Here is a 19,544-nt window from a genome sequence, read left to right as displayed (position 1 = left end):
TTACAATGCAATACGGACAATACAAGAACTAAAAATGTCATCTTTAGTTCTCTTGGAACTTGTGATGCGCATTTTATACTATGTGCTAACATCATATAGAGAAATAAACAAGAGAAAATAACTGACGGATTAATCGATAATGAAAAGTCCCACACTCCCACAGTACCCTGAATGCTCCGACTCTAAGATGCACACCTTAAATAGTGCTTAAGTGATTTTGCTTATCAATTAATCATTGAAGTCATTCATCAAATGATCAAAATGTCAAAGATATTGCTGGTTTCTGTTTTCAAATTATGAAGATTTGCTGCTTTTACATCATTGTAAATTGCATATCTTCGGCTTTTGGACTGTAGAAATGTGAAACTGTCACACTTTTCACTCTTTTTGGACACTATTTAAACCGACAGATGACAAATAATCGACAGATGAATCAAAATTGAAAATCTTTGTTAGCGGCAGCCCTCTTCAGACACGCTAGACCGTCATCGAGAGCTCAAACGCACCACTTTGCGCAAATATCACGCACGTCACGGTTTTTCACAACGTAGCGGTGATTTCCCTTCTTTTCTTACCTCTCAGTCCCAGCTTTGATAAGATAATGGGAGAGAAGTTGCACAGTGAGTGTGTTCTGAAGCACCTGACCCTTAAATAGGTGCTGAGTGGAGGGCCTAGACCGGGCTGCTGAGACGTGCTCCTGCTCTGTTGACTTAAGCATTCAGAGTGAGCCATCAATCATCCGTGTGTGACGGCTCTGCCCCTCAACCTCAGCGCACTTTATCTGCCAGCAAAAGCCCTCCCGCGCTCAGTGTGTGCATGTAAAAACCAGCCCATGTGAAAAGAGTGATTTTTTTTTTTTTTATCTCTCTCTCTCTCTCTCTCTCTCTCTCTGTCTGTCTGTCTGACTGTTTTGCAAGATTCAGATTAAAGAAGCACATACACCTCCTTTTTCTCTCTCTCTCTCTCGTTTCTCAGAAAAGGCTGGGAATTGGTTTTAAATCCTTCCTTCCTACTTCTTCAAAACCACCGAGGCATTTGGAAAAGGTTCTTTGCAATTATATTTAATCATATGCGGCCGTCCCAATCAAGGCCAGCTCTGGTGATCACATTTGCATGGGTTTCAGGTTTTGCCCTTCACGTCAGTGCTGTACCCGTGCAGGCTCCGGGGGTAAGGACCACCTGGACGATCCACAGATCCGCTCTCTCCTTCTATACTCAGCCCTTCTTTTTTCCCTCTTCGCCTGCCTTCGCCTTGCTTAGCGTTTTGGATTTTTTTTAAAAAAAATTAGTTTTCACCCTATATTTTTCAGCTTTTTTGGTCGTACTCATAGCACGGATGCTATAAGTTTCTACCAAATTGTGAAAATTGTGAAGTGAAAGTGTGTGCATTTGCGTGAGTGTATGTGTAAAGCGTTTTAGCAGAATTCCCAGATGCACTGCCCCGCTAAGACCAGCTGACCAGCCCACCCAGCCTGCGAGAGAGTGGGCTTCCATTTTTCTTCTCTCTGTGGACCGTAGAGGTCAGTGTGACTGTGTGTGCGTGAGCATATCGGACCGTCATGTTTGCGTGCCTATTTTTGTATGTTTTTAGGGCCTCAGCTCAGAGCATACATGCATGTGTGTGCGTGCCATACATACGTTATTGTGTGTGCACACATGCTCGTATGTGTCACAGGAAAGAAAATTCTGTCTGTGATCCCCTGCTCCTCTCATTTTCCCTGGTGAAAGGCGGCATTATAACTGATTTCCATGACCTCAAGCCAGGGCCTTCACTCCCTTCACGGCCCGCGTGTGTGTGTGTGTGTATGTATTTACGTGTGTGTGTGTGTGTGTTTGTGTGCGTGCATTATAACTGCTTTCCATGACCTCCAGCCAGGACCCTCCTCTGCGGCCTGCCTCGCAGCGCTTGTTTAGACAACAGTGGTGCACATGTTGGCTGAAATATGGCTGCTGTGCTCGTTTGCTCGGGTGAATTAAGCTACGGCATGTGTGCTTAAACCCAGACGGCTCGCTGATTTATCCATATATTTAAATGATTGATTTAAGAGTCGTCCAGCCAACACTTGTTGAAGGCGCATATAGTGCCTGGCTTAAAGAGATGAGAGAGAGAGAGAGAAGAAGAAGGACAGAATTCAAATCAGAAAATACACAGCCTCCCCTCACACAGGTAGTGATATTCAGGCCATCCATCGCACGGCTGAGACACATAATTCACAGCAGCGAAATAAATTATTCAGAGGTAAAGCTTTACTTTGCACAAGATGGATACTTTTAACGACGTACTGATTGCTTTTTAACATACTCCATTTTCAAATGAGCTATAAAATTTTGTTTATTATGGTTCAGAACATGACATAGGCAATCTATTTTAATGTCAGCCTGGAAGAAAACGTATGAAAACACGTCCTCCCATTCGCCCTGATATGTGTACGCGGGTGTATATGAGGCTGCGTGTGCCAGTGTGTTTTATTACCTGTCTCATTATTAAATGTGTTGGAGGCTGGCTGAGCTGGGACAAAACATTCCAGCTCCTTTAATGTCTCCCTCTAGTCTCCCCCGTCCCCCTCACTCCTCTCTTTGATAATACTTTTCCTTATGAGCCCATAAAACCAGACGCTTTCTCAGAGAACCACCTTTTTCCTCCCTGTGCTGCAAAAAAAAAATGTGCATCTTAGTCTTGTATTGAGTCTTGAAATGTATTTTTTTTTCAAAACACATTTAAAAAAATTTTAAAAAAAAGTTGTTTGTAAGAAAATTTCACCTTGAATCTTTAAATGAGGCATATTAGTCCAATTATTATTTTTAAATAATGTCACTTAAAACAACAAATGTCTTTTTTTTTGTGTTTTTCTGTTGAAATTTTGCGTTTTCTCCATCGGTTTTCAAAAGCAAGACGTATTAAATTCCATTCACAGTGCAAAAAAAATCAGCTTAGTCTAATTTGTCTCTTTTTCCTCATTTCTTTACCGCCTTTATCTCAATATTTCTCCTTCTCCCCTCCGCTTCCCCTCCTCTCTCCCCTCTTTTCCGTCCCTCTCCCCTCTCTCCAGCTCTCTCCCGTCTCTTACAGGGTCGAGTTAGGCATAAGCGAATAATTAGGTAATTGCCCCCTTGATTGAGCTCAATAGGAAACATTTCAATTAGGCTAAAACTGCGCGAGGAGGAAGTAGGCTCTTACAAAGGGAAACATTCCTTGTCATGCAACTGTCAGCCCCCCGAGCCCACACCACGAGCCAGGATTAACTGGATACTAGAGGAGGAAACGCTCGGGAAGAGGGAGGTCGTTCTGAAAAGCCAGGGGAAAAACGTCGGGGAATTGGGAATGGTGGGGTGGAGCTGAGGGGTGAGGGGGGAGTTGGAGGACTGAAGGGGAGACTGGAGAAAGTTAGAGGAGCGGAGGGTGGGGCCTTTTTAAAAGGGAGAAGGAGGAGGAGGGGAGGGTGGGGGGGGGGGGTTGAAGAGACAGCAAGAAATGATTGCCGCAATTACGGCTATATTTAAACACGCCTTCCCTCTGATATGATTTTCCTGGTGATCCCTTGTCCAGATAAGAGGGAGACCTCTCTGCCTGCCCAGCCGCCTGTAACAAATTACAACCTCCCAGCCATGGAAGAGACATAGTTCCTGAGTGAGAGAGGAGAAAAAAAAAAGGAAAGAAAAAGAGAGAGAGCTTGGAGAGACTCAGATAGCCAAAGAGAACAACTTAATACCTCTGAGAGAGAGAGAGGAGAGGAGTGGGTAAAAAAAAAAATGGAAAGCAGAGATTGCCGTTTAACCAAGGGAATATAAATAGATGTGCAGCAAAATGAGCATCAAAAATCAAATTTTTCTATATTTAAATTCCGCACATTGAGGTTTTCCCTTTTTTATTCTATCTCCGCCGCGCTCCACAGCCTCAATTCCATCTATACAAACACACGACGCTCGCAGCTTTAATTGAGATGTAAACGGCGGTGCACGAGGCATGTCCGCCGCCCGTGTGCATGTGTGCATGTGTGTGTATATTAGTGAGTGATAGTCAGCCGTGCAGCTCCACTGCCCCTTCTGTCATCACATTCACCTTTGCCGCCCTCATACATGGGCCATGAAATTGAGGAGCTGGGCGCTGACCTCTAATAGAATACGGGTGCCTGTAGGTGTTTTATGTAGGTGTTAATGGATAGTGTGTGAACGTCTATGTGGACAGGTGTTAACGCCCAGAGAGGTGGAGGAACCCAGAACGCCTGTCTGTCTGTCTGTCTGTCTGCGGGAGTTTGACTGTGCATGTGTGTGTGTGTCTGAAATTGTGTTTGCGTGCGTTTATCCGTGGATGTTTGCGTGTTTTTAAATATTTAAATTTATGCCCGAATTCGTCTCTGTATGGCTGAATTTATGTGTTTGCATATATGTATGAATATGTCTAAATTAATGCCTAAATTAATGCCGGTCTGTCTGTGTAACTGTCTAGTATATCTGAATTTATATGTTTGCATTTGTTTGTGTGTGTGTGTGTGTGCGTGTGTGTGTGTGTGCGTGTGTGTGTGTGAAGAGGCTTTGGCTTGAGCTTTTTATCCATGTCCCTGTGGAACGCAGTGTGGTCAGGAGAGTAAACGGTGGTCCATGTTAATACATTTCCTGTGTCTGGCCCACCATACCTGTGTGGTTCACCTCGGCACACACTCGCTGCACAACAGAGCGAGTCAGACGCATACCAGCACATCTTTTTAGTAACACTGGGGATTTCATTTGAGCATGATAGATGTAGATGGCTTAGACGTTGAGTCGCTTTAATACATTTCAATATCAGTACATTTCAAATCTTTATAAATAATCACGGTAACGTTGCTTAAAAAGGATCGGCAGCCGACAGCACTGCATTAGTTTAGATCATAGCACAAAATAGAAGGAGGACGCCGTTCTTCCAGAGCTTTCAGATATTCTCGCAGTGTTGTAATGTGTTAACAGAAACGTGTTTACCTTTTACGATAAACATTTCAACAAAGCATCATGTTTTCAACGGGAAGCAGGAAGAGTTTATGCGAGACAGAGGCTACTGGTCGTTTGTTTACAGTAATTACACCAATATATCACAGTTAACGTGACACTGATGAACTGGTGTTTTTTAAAATGTTAACTGTAGCACCTTTTTTAATATGCATCAGGATGTTTATTTCACATGTAAAAATGACTTTTTTTAAAAAATTTGTTTCTGTTTCTGTCTCTTCTCCAACTTTATTTCACCATCATCATCATCAAGCCTTATGTAGGTCTGCAGCACATAAAGAAAAATGTAAAGTTATCAAAGCATTTAACAAAAATGGTCAACAAATCCTCTTAAATAAGACTGAAGTTCAAGCTTATTAAGCCTCCTACTGTTCTACATTCACCAAGACTGCAAGTATTTAATCGTCTTCCTCACTTAATACTCATTTAAAGTAGAGCAGAATTAATGAAAATAAATGAATAAATAATAAAGATAATACTATTTTACTGAACAATGTAATGTCAATGACCATAAAGTACCATGTCAGGCTATATTATTGTATTTAATCAATACATTTTGAACATTTTTTTGAACATGATGATCATTTTACACATTTTAAACGCATCTGTTCTTCAAATTTATTCTGGCTCTGCTTTTTTTTTTTTTTTTTGAACATACAATCTCTCCCTGCCTCACTATTTGTGTATTTTCTCTTTTGTCAGCCATGCATTCACATTGTGTTTACCCCAATAAACACCTAACGGCTAGAACAGGAGTCACAAACACAAGACTCGGGCGGCGGCGGCGGCCGCCTCCTCCACCCTCATGGTGGCCCAGACAGCACCCGGCCCCTGTTATGACAGCTCCCAGCGCTCTCTTGATTTAGCCAAGGCAGGACACACACATCCGCAGTTATAATTCAGTAATTTGTGTTTGTGCATTCTGTGACAATTGTGACAAATGACTGGCCTGGAGTGAAATGCCAACCTGCCCCCCTCCTCCACTCCCTCCTCCCTTGTTTCCTGCCCGGGCCGACGCACGCTTACCGCTCAGGTGTACGCTGAGAGGGTTTGAGCATGAATAGGCCAGCTGACAAGAGAAATGGTTACACGGACGGTGTTTATTTTCAATGTGATTTTTATTGATGAATCGTATCAACTCTGCAGGCCTCTATGATCATGTGAGTGGGTGGCAAATCGGCCTTACTATTTTTTTTTTTTTTTGTAGCACAACGAATCCCTAACGGGGCCTGTTTGTATCCTTCGCTCTGCCTGCCTGTCCGAACACACATGCTTACTCATAGACAGTAATCATTTCATTTCGCCAGCCCCCTCATTTACATTTTCCGGGGCATTTTTCATCATAAGCGCGTTCTGTCATCGATATTTGCGGGGGAAATTGAGGGGTTCGCGTCGGAGCGGGCCTCAGCAGAACACGGAACCTATTATGGAAGCCAGGCAGCAACAGGAGGAATCCTGGTAATGTTTTACCCTCGAAATGAGTTCCATTCCCTTGGAAGTCCTGTGCAGAGTTAGGGATGTAATACTCATATGGAGCAGTTTATGAGGATTAAGAGGTTTTATTTAGTCTATGGGGCCAGCGGGCCTCCTCTCTGCAAGCCTACCTCATCACATCCCAGCCTCTCCCTGCTGCTGCTGGGTGGATGACCAGCCAGTCAACACGTGGGTTCACAGAGGAGGAGAGCTCTTGAGTCTGTAGGATAGAGTGTTTTCGGTGGTGACAGTGCCTGACTTTGCCCAGTCTTGTGTTCCCGCCTCCCTGTTTTCTACCAGTCTGAGAGACAGCTTAAGCTTTAACACCTGCGGCAGGTGTAGTTTTTAATTCCGCCGTCGACTTAGGGCCACTTTCCAACTGTGAATTTTGAGGTCTCACTTTTACCCTCAGCAAAGAAGTTGACTTGGAGCAAAACAGGATGTTCTTTTAAGTGTGTTGTTTCTTCGTATCAGCGAAGCGATTTGTGTATTGTTTTATGTTCGCTTTTCATCTGCTGATATGCATTCGTGTGCGTGTGTGCGCTTTAAAGTCTGTGTACGTGTGTGGCTTTCCTCCATCTTTTTCCCAGAAGGAAAAGTCTCATGTTCACTCTCTAACTCGTCCTGGTAGAGGGTCAATTGCAACCAGTTGGCCGCCAGTCTGGTCCAAAGTAAACATTTGGAGAGAGGCAACTGTACAGGCAGGTACCTGGGGGCTCTGTGAGTTGCTCAGCTTTGCTCCCCCCCCCACCCTCCTCCTCCTCCTGCCCCCTTCCTCTCCACCTCTGTGCCTTCTTCATGCACAGCGGTAGGCCACGCTGCCTTAAGGGCTGGAGATTGCCAGGGGTTGCTGCTTTTGGATCCAGCCCGGCGGATCGGCCGGGCTCCGTGAGATGGTCCGCCTCCTGGGACTGGCTCTCAAGAGAGAGTCTGCTTCGTTGGCCCCGGGTCGGTCCTGCCTGCCTGCTGTGGTCTGGCTAGTTTAAGAGCACTGCAGGATCACAGACAGAGACAAGCCAGCTCAGGTCTATTTGATATGTATAAACATGAACAGAAAACACAAAGGACATCTCCCTCATTGTGTAAGCTATCAGGAATATGTTTTTCATTTAGAGCTTTGTGTGCCAGCTAGATTTATTCAGGTCCTGGCAGTTTTTGTTTTGTGTGGCAGGGGAAGGGGAAGGTCTGCTGCAGATTTGCTGTGAAGTGTCGGGGAGCACTGCAGGCCGGAGAGCTCGCTCTGCAGGCTTGCAGCCGTTTGAGCCTGATGGCAGGCGACTCCTTTAACTGGGGCTGGGGAGCAGTCTGCACAGCTCAATTTTGCCCACATTAATCAAACTCACATTTCCTCACATCAGCCCGTGTGCCTATCAGCAGGGCCGGCTTGTTAGCATAATGAATTCAGGTGATTTTACACAGAGGGCCTTCAGTCTTCTGAGAGTGAATTTGTTATGTTGGAAGATGAATAAAACAAGAACTCTATTTTTTCCTGCTATATTTAGTTAGTTTAGTGAGTTAATTTCCATTTATTTTATAAGGTCAGTTTTTTTTCTCTCTCTCTTTTCTTAAGAAACTTCTTTCGGTCTTAATTCTTAAAAAAATATTTAACTGCCTTCATTAATTTACACGCCGGTGATATAAAATAATTCCACATTCAAGTGTCACACGTTTCCTTCGCACGTAACTTTCCCTCGCAGCTCCCGTAGGCTCGGCTCTGCATAAAACATCAAAATCTATAATTTCATGGAGAGTTTAAGTCAAAATGGCCTTTTGTGTACGTGGTGAGTTATTTCTTTTCAGGCAGACTTCCTCTTGGTACGAGTGAGGGGGGCAGAGGGTCAACGAGGAGAGAAGGGGCCAGAGGGGGGGGGGGGGTTGTGGGGGGGGGGGGCCGGGGCGGTGGCTGTCTGAGAGAGTGAAAGCATGCAGTCAGACAGTGGGAGAGGGGGGGCTTTGCTTCGCCGTTCATTCATACAGGTGCTTATAATTTGCACCATGTGATTAATCATTGTTGTGTTTGGGGGTGACATCTTGTTTAATGGATCTGTCCATTTCCCTTCTTTCACTGTTACGGGGAGGTAGGCAGTAAGTAGCATGCATGGCATTATATACTCTGTATGCACACACACACAAAGAGTTTAACATCAAAAAATTGACGTCATTGTGATTTCAAGCTCGTCTTTTTTTTTTTTTTTTTTTTTTTTTTTGCTATAAGGCAGTCTTACACTTAAATCTACACTGATGTTATAGTCAAAAAAACTGACCGGCGTACGATGTAGCCAAATGCAACATGTGTGGGAGCCCACCAGCTGCCACCACACAGAGGCGGTGGTGTTTTCCGTGTGTGTTTGCTTTGGGTGGAGGGCAGGCTGGCTGGTCAGCATGGCTGTAAATCAGAGTCTTCCTGATGGAACCCTGATGGACAGGAACCTAATCTGTCCCCGGTGTGTCATTACGCTCAACCTCCCAGATAGCTACAGATCCTGCTGCTCCTCTCATCTCTCCCTTGGCCTCAACACACACACACACACACACACACACACACATAGACCCATACATACCTACGTCCACAGTGAGCCAGCCAGGGCAGTGGAAACCAGAGACAGTAACAGAGACACACATGTTGAACATAAACTGGTTGAGCCAGTGTCAAGAGTTCATCGTCAGCATCTGTCATAGCAAAGCCGGTGCCCGAAAAGCATTTTGCTACACACACACCGCAGCTTCTCGCTCTTGCTCCAAATGTACACAGGCCACGCAACTACTTTCGCCAAACTGGCCTCAGCGATGGCTAAACATAAGCAAACTGACGGATCCTTTTAGGACATGTTAGGATCTGTCCCAAGACCCGATTGGCTCTCGCACAAAAGCCCCCACACATTGTAGAGAGTCCACGCCAAGGTGTCATCTGTTAGTTTTATGAACCTTTACATGTCCTAATCCAAACGAAAACAAAGTATTTCCATTTGACGCAAAAAATAAAAAATGGCCCCTGAAATTTATAAATCAAGATTTCAATAGCATGTAATTTCATTCTTTTGAAGAAGTTACTACTTTGTAATTAAATAAAATAGCTTTAAACCTCAGTAATGCTCCATGAACATTAATAGTTTGATCCTACTAATAATTTCATTTCACCAATCAGATCAAATGATGTGTTACGTTTTGGAAATCCTCAAACACCTTCTTTTGATTTTTATTAGTCTGGTTACTGTGTGACTTTCCCCCTTTTTTTTCCCCAAAACTGGTTCTCATTCATAATTCTCTGCTGACAGTTTGAAGTTATTTCAGCTTTTCTGACAAATAGTGGGATAAAAGCGGCCACCGCAGAGACGTACACGGTTCAGTTGGAGTTTGTCCAACGAGGAGATCTTGACCCCTCAATTACAGGATGATGGAGCTATTTCTTTTGCGTGTTGCTGAATTTCATTAACAATTTCCACACATGTGAAATGAGCTCAGTGAAGCTTTGAATTCACTATTGTAAGTTTCTTGCTTTTATTTATTGCCTAAAATGTGCTAACTACTATGTTTCTGACAGGGATTTCAATGCATGTGCAATATCTGATGCAATACGTTCAAAAAAAAATCTGCAAACGGTTTCTTCTAAATACCACATCTGTATTTCTGTGATCTTTGGTTCCTTCCTCTACCTTCACAAAGACAGAAACCAGAGAAGCAAGGCTATAATCTGATGCCATCACGAGACAAAACATGGATCCGCTCCATTGACAATGAATCGGAGACTTATGGACTCAAAAGAATGTTTGCTTGACCTTTTTCGGCATCACCTCGGACACCGAGGTCTGTGCGGAGAGTCGGTCTGTCATTCAGTGCCAGTGGAGCAGCTCCAGGGTTTGTCTCTTTACTGACAACAGCTAGAGAGCCTTGCCTCTCATTTCCAGCCTGGGCGACATGCGATCGTGTATACAAATCTAGGTTTAACTGTCTACGATTGCAGGAATAATGGCATGCTTGTTCTGCTTTATGCTGGATTCTCCTAGTTTGATCTTTTTTTTTTTTCCCCTCCTGCACTTTCTTCACATAGTGTATGATAGACCCGTCTCTGTCTCCCTAGGCCTCTGCATCTGCTCTCCTATCTGTAGATCTATACTCTGTTTGTATATGATTTAGAAAGCACCGATAGGCGACGGGGGTAAGCCCTGTATCATGATTAAGACTCGGTTTTGTTTCCCTAGTGCTGGATGAGCGACGTGGCAAAGGGCCATCTGCCAAAACAAAAGCTGTCAGATGCCCCTGTCACACAGCGAGCCATTAGGCCCGCCCGCTTACGACAATTAATTACCCCAATTCAAATAATGTTGATAAATCATAGACATAACACAAAGCTGTGCTGCTGATTGCATAATTATTGCGTACAACCACCACCGTATGTAACATAATCACGGTCTCTCATCAGGCTCAAACCACCGGCGTGCATCTGGAGCTGGGTTATGCAATGTTTGGAAAAAGACATAGCGAGCTCGCTATCATTATGTGTGAAGCTGCTAGGCTCATGTAGGGCCTTAACTTGTCCCTAACTGTGTCTCTTATTTCGGGCTAAAAGCGACAAGAGAGAGACCTGTTGTGTTTGAGTGGTGGAGCATATTTCGACTGTGTTTAAGCAGTGATGGCTGAGTGCATTTACACTTTGGTAATGGCTTCCTGTCTTTAACTCTCTCGGCTTAAGACAAGAGTGAACCATGTGGGTACTTCTCTTTGGGGTATTTCCTTTTTTTGCTGCTGCTGCTGCTGCTGCAGGTCCTGCCTCTGCTGCTGCTGCTACTACTACTGCAGCCTCACAGCTCTTCTTCTTTTTCCCCCCATCACGCCCATCTGCCAACCCCACTACAGAAAAGGACGGACCACCCTGTCGGCTTATTCACTCTCTCCTCTACTGTATCATTCCTACCATGGATAGTTTGTGGACTGAAAGATTGTATCACTCTCCAGGAATGTCCGCTGGTTTTTCAGTCCCTGCATCATTTGCATTTATCTACCTTTGAGCCTTTTTCTTTACCCGCAAAGATTGTATGTTTGGAGAACGTCTCTCCCATGATGCATCCCAAAATGTCAGCCAAAAAAAGGGTTTTTTTATTCCAGGCAGCATGAGGCCTGAGCCCAAAGAAGATCCTTACCCAGTCCCTATTTTCAGTCCTCAGATACAAGTTAGCTATCACGTGATGGCTTTTGTAACTTTAAAGGTCTCTCAGCAGCTGACTGTTATGACATACAGGTGCTCTACAGCCTGTTAAATGCAGAGGTGATGGGTTTTTTTTTTCTCTATTTAAAAGATGAGTCACCCACTTTGAAGCTCTCTGTCTGAATGTCCATCCAGTCTGCTCTAGACAGCAACTAGGAACGGGGGGAGCTTCAACCTGTCCATATAGACACAGGGTGTTAACAACTAATTAAAGAATTTACTGCCTCACTAAAACTCCATTATTGCTGTTCCCTCCCAATCATTGGCTCTATTATTGGCTTTTATGGACTCAGGTGAGCTTCCGGAGAAAGTTGTGCTTGTTTGGGCCGAGTGGTCAGCCCTGTCCCCGGAACAGGATCGTCTAAAACAACCATAAAGCTCAAAGGATAGATAGAATTTCCTAAGTTTTTTCTTGTGATGCAAAGAGATCATCATTTCTAAAGTGACACTGGTGAAGTGATGGATAATTTGCGACCTATTTTTCTTGTTACATTACATGGGATATGCTTCTGCAGCTGCTTTCCTTTTTCTCTCAGGCAGAGAGCCATCTTTTGTGCAGTTTCCCCACATGTGCTTCCCATCACTCTCCCGTCTCACCTCTTTGTGTATTAATCAATCTCTGTCTCGCCTCCGTCCACTAGGTGACAGTAACACCACAGTTCTGTCCTCTGGGGGATTGGGATGGGATGAGGTGTAATCTCTGTTTACACAAGGTGAATTGGCTGAAGACTGGAGGTTGTAGGCCGAGCGGGCGTGTCGGCAGCAGCGGTGATGCTGTAGTGATGTGGTGACGTGGTGGTAAAGTTAATGATGGTGGTGTCTACAGTGGGAAGTCCACTTACTACCCATGTTACTATTCTGCTTCACATCACTCAGCAGCATACTATAAAGGCTCACCATATAATGACCCAGTCGTAGTGCTCTGTGTAAGCTCAAAAGTACCATCATAGAAGTAAGAAAGTTGTTAGTTTTGATTGGTTTGTAGCTGTGAAGCAGTGGCAAGCATTGTTTTTATTTTCAATGATGGTTTTTCCAGCATTGCTACGTCCGCTGCAACCAGGTTAACCCTCTTAGCCACTTTGCAGCTCAAATGGGAGTCATACACCAGTGGTTACAACTTTTTTTTTTTTCTTTTTGTTTGACCTTCCCTCACAGCCCTGTCAGATGTTATGCGTCACTTTTATATCAATCATATAGAAGTGAATATTGTTAGCATGTTTTTTTTAATACAATACTTAGTGATTCTTGAATTATTGATGTTTAGGCTCAGGCTCTTGTTTGTTTTTTTTTTTCCCAGTAGATGTTGACACGTTTGCATTCATTCTATTGAGCTACCACTTTGCATGACAGCAGTGCAGTTGGCCTGTCCTGGCTGGTATTTGATTGCTTAATGTGATGATGAATGTAGTAAAAAATAAGCCTCACACCCATTTTTAATCCATTTTGTTTTTTTCATTTAACTCCAAAACAAAAATGTCTGCCTTTCTACATGTTCCAAGTTCCTAGGCCACTTAATCCTCAAAGTATCTCAGTATCTTTGACTCGTGTACCACTGAAGTAAATCCAGTTTTTTTTTGTGAAAATGCAATGTACTCACATCCACAGGAGGCAGGGAACACCTTGTTTACATCTTAGCAGCATGTTTTTAGGACATTTTTGCGCATACACATACTTTCCACTGTCACAAATAACAAAAATATGTTCCTTTATTCCCACACTTAAGAACAGAATAATAGCAAATGTAACCTTAATCAGTCTTTCAAGAGTATTAGAAATAATAAGACATGGGAAGTAGGGTTTTATGAATGATTTTTTTTCTGACATTGCAATTTGAAATCTAAAAATAATTGGTTACATCTATGTGTTAATTTACCAATGCCTCTCACATAACACATAACACACAACATCACACAGATCAGAATAACAGCACCAACAACACTCATATTTTGTTTGGCTCGGAGCAGATCCACTGTCTGCTAGCTAGCTAGCTAGCTGTCACTGTACCCAGACAGACTATAGCGTACACATGCTAGTTATCTTCTAGTTCATCTTCCAAAAAGGCAGCAGTTTCAAGCATGTTTTGATTTATTGACTAAATAATTAGCTTTGAGAGACAAACGTGTAGTATATTGTGAACTTTCTATGCCATGGCTCATGTTAGTGGAGCGGAGCAGCGAACTCCAGCGATAGCAAACGAGACCGGTTGACCAACACACACTGCAGCACTAAACAACTTTAACTAACTCCGGTGTGAAGAAAATAAATCGGTGCTCAGTCGGTTTCATCTCAAAAACCCTGAGCCTGATCAGCGTGTTGGACAATGATGGCTTTCCTCGGTGCTAACGGCGCAGCAGAGAGGCTGCTCTCCACTGCTGCGGACACGACCTTAATAACAACACAGCGGAGCACCCCTCCTCTCCCTCATTATGTTCTTCTCATACAGGCAGGAGACTGTAAGATGCTTTCACATTAATTCATTCATTCATTAATGCAGCTGTGGATCATTTATCTCATCTGCCAGTTATGTTTCATATTTTTATATTTTAGTGCCCCCTTTTCTATTCATTCAATCAAGAATCTGTTTTGAATTGAATGTGTTATTGTTTTCCATGTGTTACACACTAGAAAGTGTTGCATTTTTTCATAATTTGAAGTAGATCATCTTTTTCACTAGACCAAAACAGTTGTTTTATGTTACAATAAACATTTGGGCAAAATTGTCCCTAACCCTGAGAAATTGATGTAATTTTTTTCTTCAGTTCTGTTGTAAATTTGGTCTTAAATTTAATTCCGAGTGTCATTAAGGTCTTATAAAGTCTTAAATATAACTTGCCTTAAGCTGTAGGAGCCCTGCTATAATACTCTTCAAAGCTGTACATGAACTGTTGCATGGACTTAAATTATTTTAGAACATATAAAGCCTGCAATAACAACAGAAACAATTCACCAAGAGCAATATGTGCCTAAGCGACTCTTACAACAAATATCTGTCTTTAAACCAAATCATAATTTTCTATCTTTATTCTTTAGCTGAGCTACTACATAGTTTTTTCTACATAACCCCTGGGACCCCTGGTTGGGCCTCACTGCTATACAAGTCGTTCAGTGACCCTGTGATTGTAGCTTTTACAGAAAAAAAAAGAGTGTATCCTCTTGGTTTTTCCTCTCAGAGGACTTGTCTAGGGGTGCAGTCACTTAACATGTGTTAACTAGACTAGTGTGGGAAGATAACCACAGAGTGATGTGTGAATGAGTTATGTTCTGGAGAATAGATGACACTTACAAACAATAGTGAAATATTGTGACACATGTGCGTGAGCTTTTTCCATTTAAGCATCATATCGGTTTCATCAGTTGAAATTCGGTGTAACCGAAACGTAACTGTGATGCAGGCAAATAAACATCACTGTTTCTCCGTTGCTGTCTGACTGTTAGATCTCTTTGATTGCAAAGAAAGATAGCAGTAGAGAAGAGTTTGGTGTCGTGATGGACTGTTTGTGTTTTCTTCTTGTTTTGGTTACTTGTAATCCTCCACTGCACTTGACTGGATTTAAAGTGAAATCTGTCTGCTGCCTTGACAGATCTTTATGTCGTAAATTACAATTGAAAAAAAAACGCTCTGTCACTTTTGATAAACATTTTAATTATGTTGCAATGCGGCCATTTATGCTTTTTTTTTTAAATATAAAGTGCGTGTAATTACAGTCTGGTTAGCAAAGCCTGGGTGCCAAAAGCCAAGGAGTTTGTGCTTGTGTGGTTTTCAGACTAGATTTGTCCTGTAGGCATGTGTGGAGGTTTGATGAAATGGCGAAGACAGGTGAGTTTTAGGGAAAGTACACAAGGAGGTTTTGGCAGCGGAGTAAAGTCGTTTAGCACTGCAGTGTTGTCAGGAGAAAATGTCTTAATGCCAGTTTTGGTGATTTGTATGTTTATATTTGAATTAAAGAGTTACATGGTCTTCAGCTGCTGATTTGGGAAATGTTATGATGGGCTCGTTGGCAGTTGGATAATATCTAAGATAAATGGCTGTGAATCTGAAGCTGTCTGAATAATCAGTATAATATTCCTACAGTGTTTACATAGAGACAAAATATGAGGGTTTAATGTCATGTCCTATACCTTTTTGTTTATGAACTGACAGCTGTGTTTGAAGATCTCTGTCTTGCAGGGCTGCACAGCCCATATAGAGATCACGAAGGTCTCTGGGGGGGGGGTTTGTTTGCTTGTTTGTTTGTTTTTTGGCAATTTAGAGTTTTAGCAGTCCAGTGGAAGTTACATTCTGAAAATTTCATAATTCAAGGCTACATTTAAATGTATTCAATTAAATAAATGCTTCAGTATTTCCCCATCCCAATATTATCCCTGGCCAGTGTGGAGGAAGACTTTGGAAAATGGATTTACAGAAAATGTAATTGAACGGTTGAACATTATTTTTTTTAGTCTTGGTGTCTGACCAAAGATTTTTGAAGGGGATTCAGGGTGGGGGTGTGGGGGGAAACTCATGACCTCAGTATTTCTAAAATCCTTTATGGCCTTGTCTCTTCCCATCTTTTCAGTATTTCACATAGAAAATCTAAGTTATTGATGTGTGAACCTAAGAAATCACCGTATGAATTCATTTTAATGTACTACAGTGTGTGTCATACTCAGTCGTGTGTTTATAGCTTTCATTTCTGACCTTTTTACTCGTAAACTCTAAGAAATCTATGTTTTAGACTCCGCTCCTCACAGGTGCGTGTCTTTCACGTGCAGGAGTGATTCCCAGGTTGGATTTGAATCTTTTTTTTAGAGGCCTGAGGTCTCATTTATAAACGTTGCGTAGGCACAAAAGAAGGCTACACCACTTTCTAAGCAAACTTTGAGATTTATGAAAAACAAACATGTGCGGTCTTTCCGCGGAGACTCTGACCTGCGCGTACGCACGTGAACTGGAAAAATGAGAAACTGCGACTCCGATGGCAGAAGGATGAAACTCGAAAAAACGGTTTGAATTGATACCATTGTGTAAAATAAATCGAAATATTACCTCTCACGTATTATATATGAAGAGTTTGTTTGCATAAACAGATAAAAGCCATTCTTAAAATGAATAAACAAACACCTGTTTGATTGATACTCCCTTGAATGCACGCACACAACAAACATAATGCAGGATCATAAATACAAACGGAGATATCTGTTGTTGCAGAAGAACCCCTCAAATATGTTGCACTGTTTAATCAGGAAACATATTTCATTGGATCTGTAATTATTAAACAATACTTGCATGTTTATTCTCATATTTATTCTCATAATTAATAAGGTGAACAGTAGGACAAATTACTTTAAACTGATGGCGTTTTCGATGCCTCAGTCGTGCAGATATGAGTGTATAGTTTCATATATTATCACCTGAAGGTGTTATACAGTTGGGTAGTTTTCAGATACACTCAAATGGGTATAAAAATGCATGTAACTAAAATGCGTTATGATACATAATGGCTGCTTTGGCACTGACGGAAGATTTGGCGAATGGAAGACGGTCGGACAGAGCGAATTTTTCGGAGACCAGCAAAGATTACTGTCCAATGATGATGAGTGGCTTATGGGCCTGTTCCGAAATCCAAGAGCTGTTCTCTTGGATCTCTGTGCTGTATTGGGCCCAGCTTCACAGAGAAGCACCCGCAGAAACCAAGCCGTGCCAGTCCCACTTCAAGTCCTGAAAAACCCTCGGATGTCTGGCAACCGGCACTCTTCAAAGGGATTTGGCAGGCAGGTCAGGGATCTCTCAGCCAACCTTTAGCCGTGTTATGCCAGACCTGTTAGGAGGTATAATTGCTTTGACGCATCTGAAGGTTTCCTTACACGGTGGGTGAACAGGCAAATAAAAAAAGCGCTATTTGCAGCAATCTCAGGTTTCCCAAATGTAATCGGTGCTATTGACTGCACTCATGTTTCTATAAGGGCACCGAGAGAGAATGAATTGCTTTTCATTGATCGAAAGCATTTTCATTTGACTAATGTCCAAATCATATGTAATGCGGACGTGGTACTTATTACTGTAGAGGCTCGGCGGCCTGTGTCAACCCAGACTTGCAGTCAGAGCTGCACGTGGTGGCTGGTTTGCAGCTACGGATGATCAATATAGAAATTCTAAATCAATCGAAATTTTTCTCTACTGCATTGCCTAACCCATTCATGTAGGCGACAGTGAATATCCCTTCAAGCGTTAGCTGCTCACTCCTTCCCTTTCTTTAACCCACAAAGCCTAGAGGAGAGAAACTACAATTTGTTGCGTCATTGCCAGGCACGCGCTGTTGTGGAGCGCACCATCGGCTGTCTGAAGGGCAGATGACGTTGCACAAGCGGAAAACTTTTATACAAGCCCGTTAAAGGTTCGCGAAATTGTGAGGGCGTGTGCTGTGCTACATAATGTTACCTCCTGACGCTGTTGGTTGTGTTGGCCTCGACCCCTATTCCCACACATTTCAGCCAAATGCCGCTGCCGCGTGCCAGCGTGTGGATGTGATGCCTCGCTTGTAAAAACACAAGGTATGGAAAAACAACACTATTTATATAGCTCAGTGTACAGCTTATGTCACATAAAACAAATATTATTCATTTTAACTCCTCGACCTCGTTGAGTGGATGGTGTCTCTTTGCGTTTGGGTCTGCATCTGTGAGGACGCGGCCGCTGGAGGGTCGAGAAGCACGAGGTGCAGTGGAGACGCCGGGGCTTGGTGCGCTCAGCTCCCGCTCAGCTGGAACACGCAGCGACTGAAAACAATATAAAATGTTTCTTTTGTTTGTGTAAATAAATGTTTAAACACAATTTGAATGCATCTGGTTTACTCTCTTTTTCAAACGAGGGAATACAAACTCCACGTCTCTGTCCCCCTTCCACCTCCGTCACTACTCCACTCAGCAGGGGTTCTCCTATTAGTCCTGCAAGTCGCTCATCAAGAGAGGTTGAGCTCCGGTGTCCCCTTTCCCCCCACCGCCCGTGACACAAACACTCTGTCTGTGTCAAGCTATTTTTGCCTTTTGGCTTCTACTTTTTGGTCGGATCACTTCTTTTTTATGTCAGAGAGGGTCCGACCTTCTAAGCCAGCAACAGTCACTGTGCTCGCCACATGCTGTCACTCTGAAGCCTTTTTGGCATTTGTAATGCCCGCACTGTGTCCACCAAACAATATCCGCTTTCTTGCTTCAACCTCCTCAACATGAGCTTCAGTTTCACACCGGGTGACATTTCTTTTTTTAGCCTTTCTGTCTGAATTTGCCATCATTGTGGTCATGCAGTCAATATGGATTAATATTAATTAGGGGCGTTTCACTGACTATTTATTGGCAGCTATTGGCGTTAAAAGGGCGGGACTAGAAGCTCGCTCACGTGCGCCAAATTTCGAGTTGATTGGGGTTTGTAAAGGGAAATAAATCAGAATAGTTTTGTGTGTAAGCACTTTGTGTTTCGTCTGTTTTATAAATGAGGCCCCTCAGGAGGAAAATGCACAATATTTCACAAGAAAGAACCTAAGATTAGAGAACAGACTGAAAAATAAACATGATTTTGGCAGAATTTAGATTTTGATTTGCCACCCTTTATATGGGCTCCAGACCTCCAACCACTGGTTTATAGTGACCTAATTGTAGCAGCTATTCTTAAAATCTCCTGAAGGCTTTCTAACTGCATGTTGTGTTGATATGTGTATGTGACAATCCCTCTAAAGCTTTGTTACAGTATTACTACAGTTTATTTAGATGGTGTCAGGTGTCGCTGCAGTAGTTGGAAACAATTTGTTTAAAAAGCGATCCGCGTGAAAGAATCAGGCCGAGATGACACGGAGCACTTCCTCTCAAACATCAGTTAAACCAGGTTTTGCATCCATTTTGTCCTCTTTTCTTC

The 19,544-nt window shown here is 42.9% G+C and overlaps 1 protein-coding gene across 5 annotated transcripts in view; it reads left to right on the top strand.

Annotated features, from left to right (window-relative positions):
• Window positions 1-19,544, top strand: part of slc25a21 (solute carrier family 25 member 21) — a 110,744-nt gene that overhangs the window by 36,324 nt on the left and 54,876 nt on the right. The window contains exon 1 of one of the 5 annotated variants that reach the window (XM_042389001.1): window positions 17,902-18,190. The exons of the other annotated variants lie outside the window; for them this stretch is intronic. The gene's annotated coding sequence lies outside the window, so the exon portion shown is untranslated. Of the gene's footprint in view, window positions 1-17,901; window positions 18,191-19,544 lie in introns of those variants that run through there. 5 annotated transcript variants of the gene reach the window in all.

This window comes from Thunnus maccoyii, chromosome 16, assembly GCF_910596095.1.
Source record: "Thunnus maccoyii chromosome 16, fThuMac1.1, whole genome shotgun sequence".
NCBI classification, from domain to species: domain Eukaryota; kingdom Metazoa; phylum Chordata; class Actinopteri; order Scombriformes; family Scombridae; genus Thunnus; species Thunnus maccoyii.
This window is presented reverse-complemented; position numbering and strand designations above follow the sequence as displayed.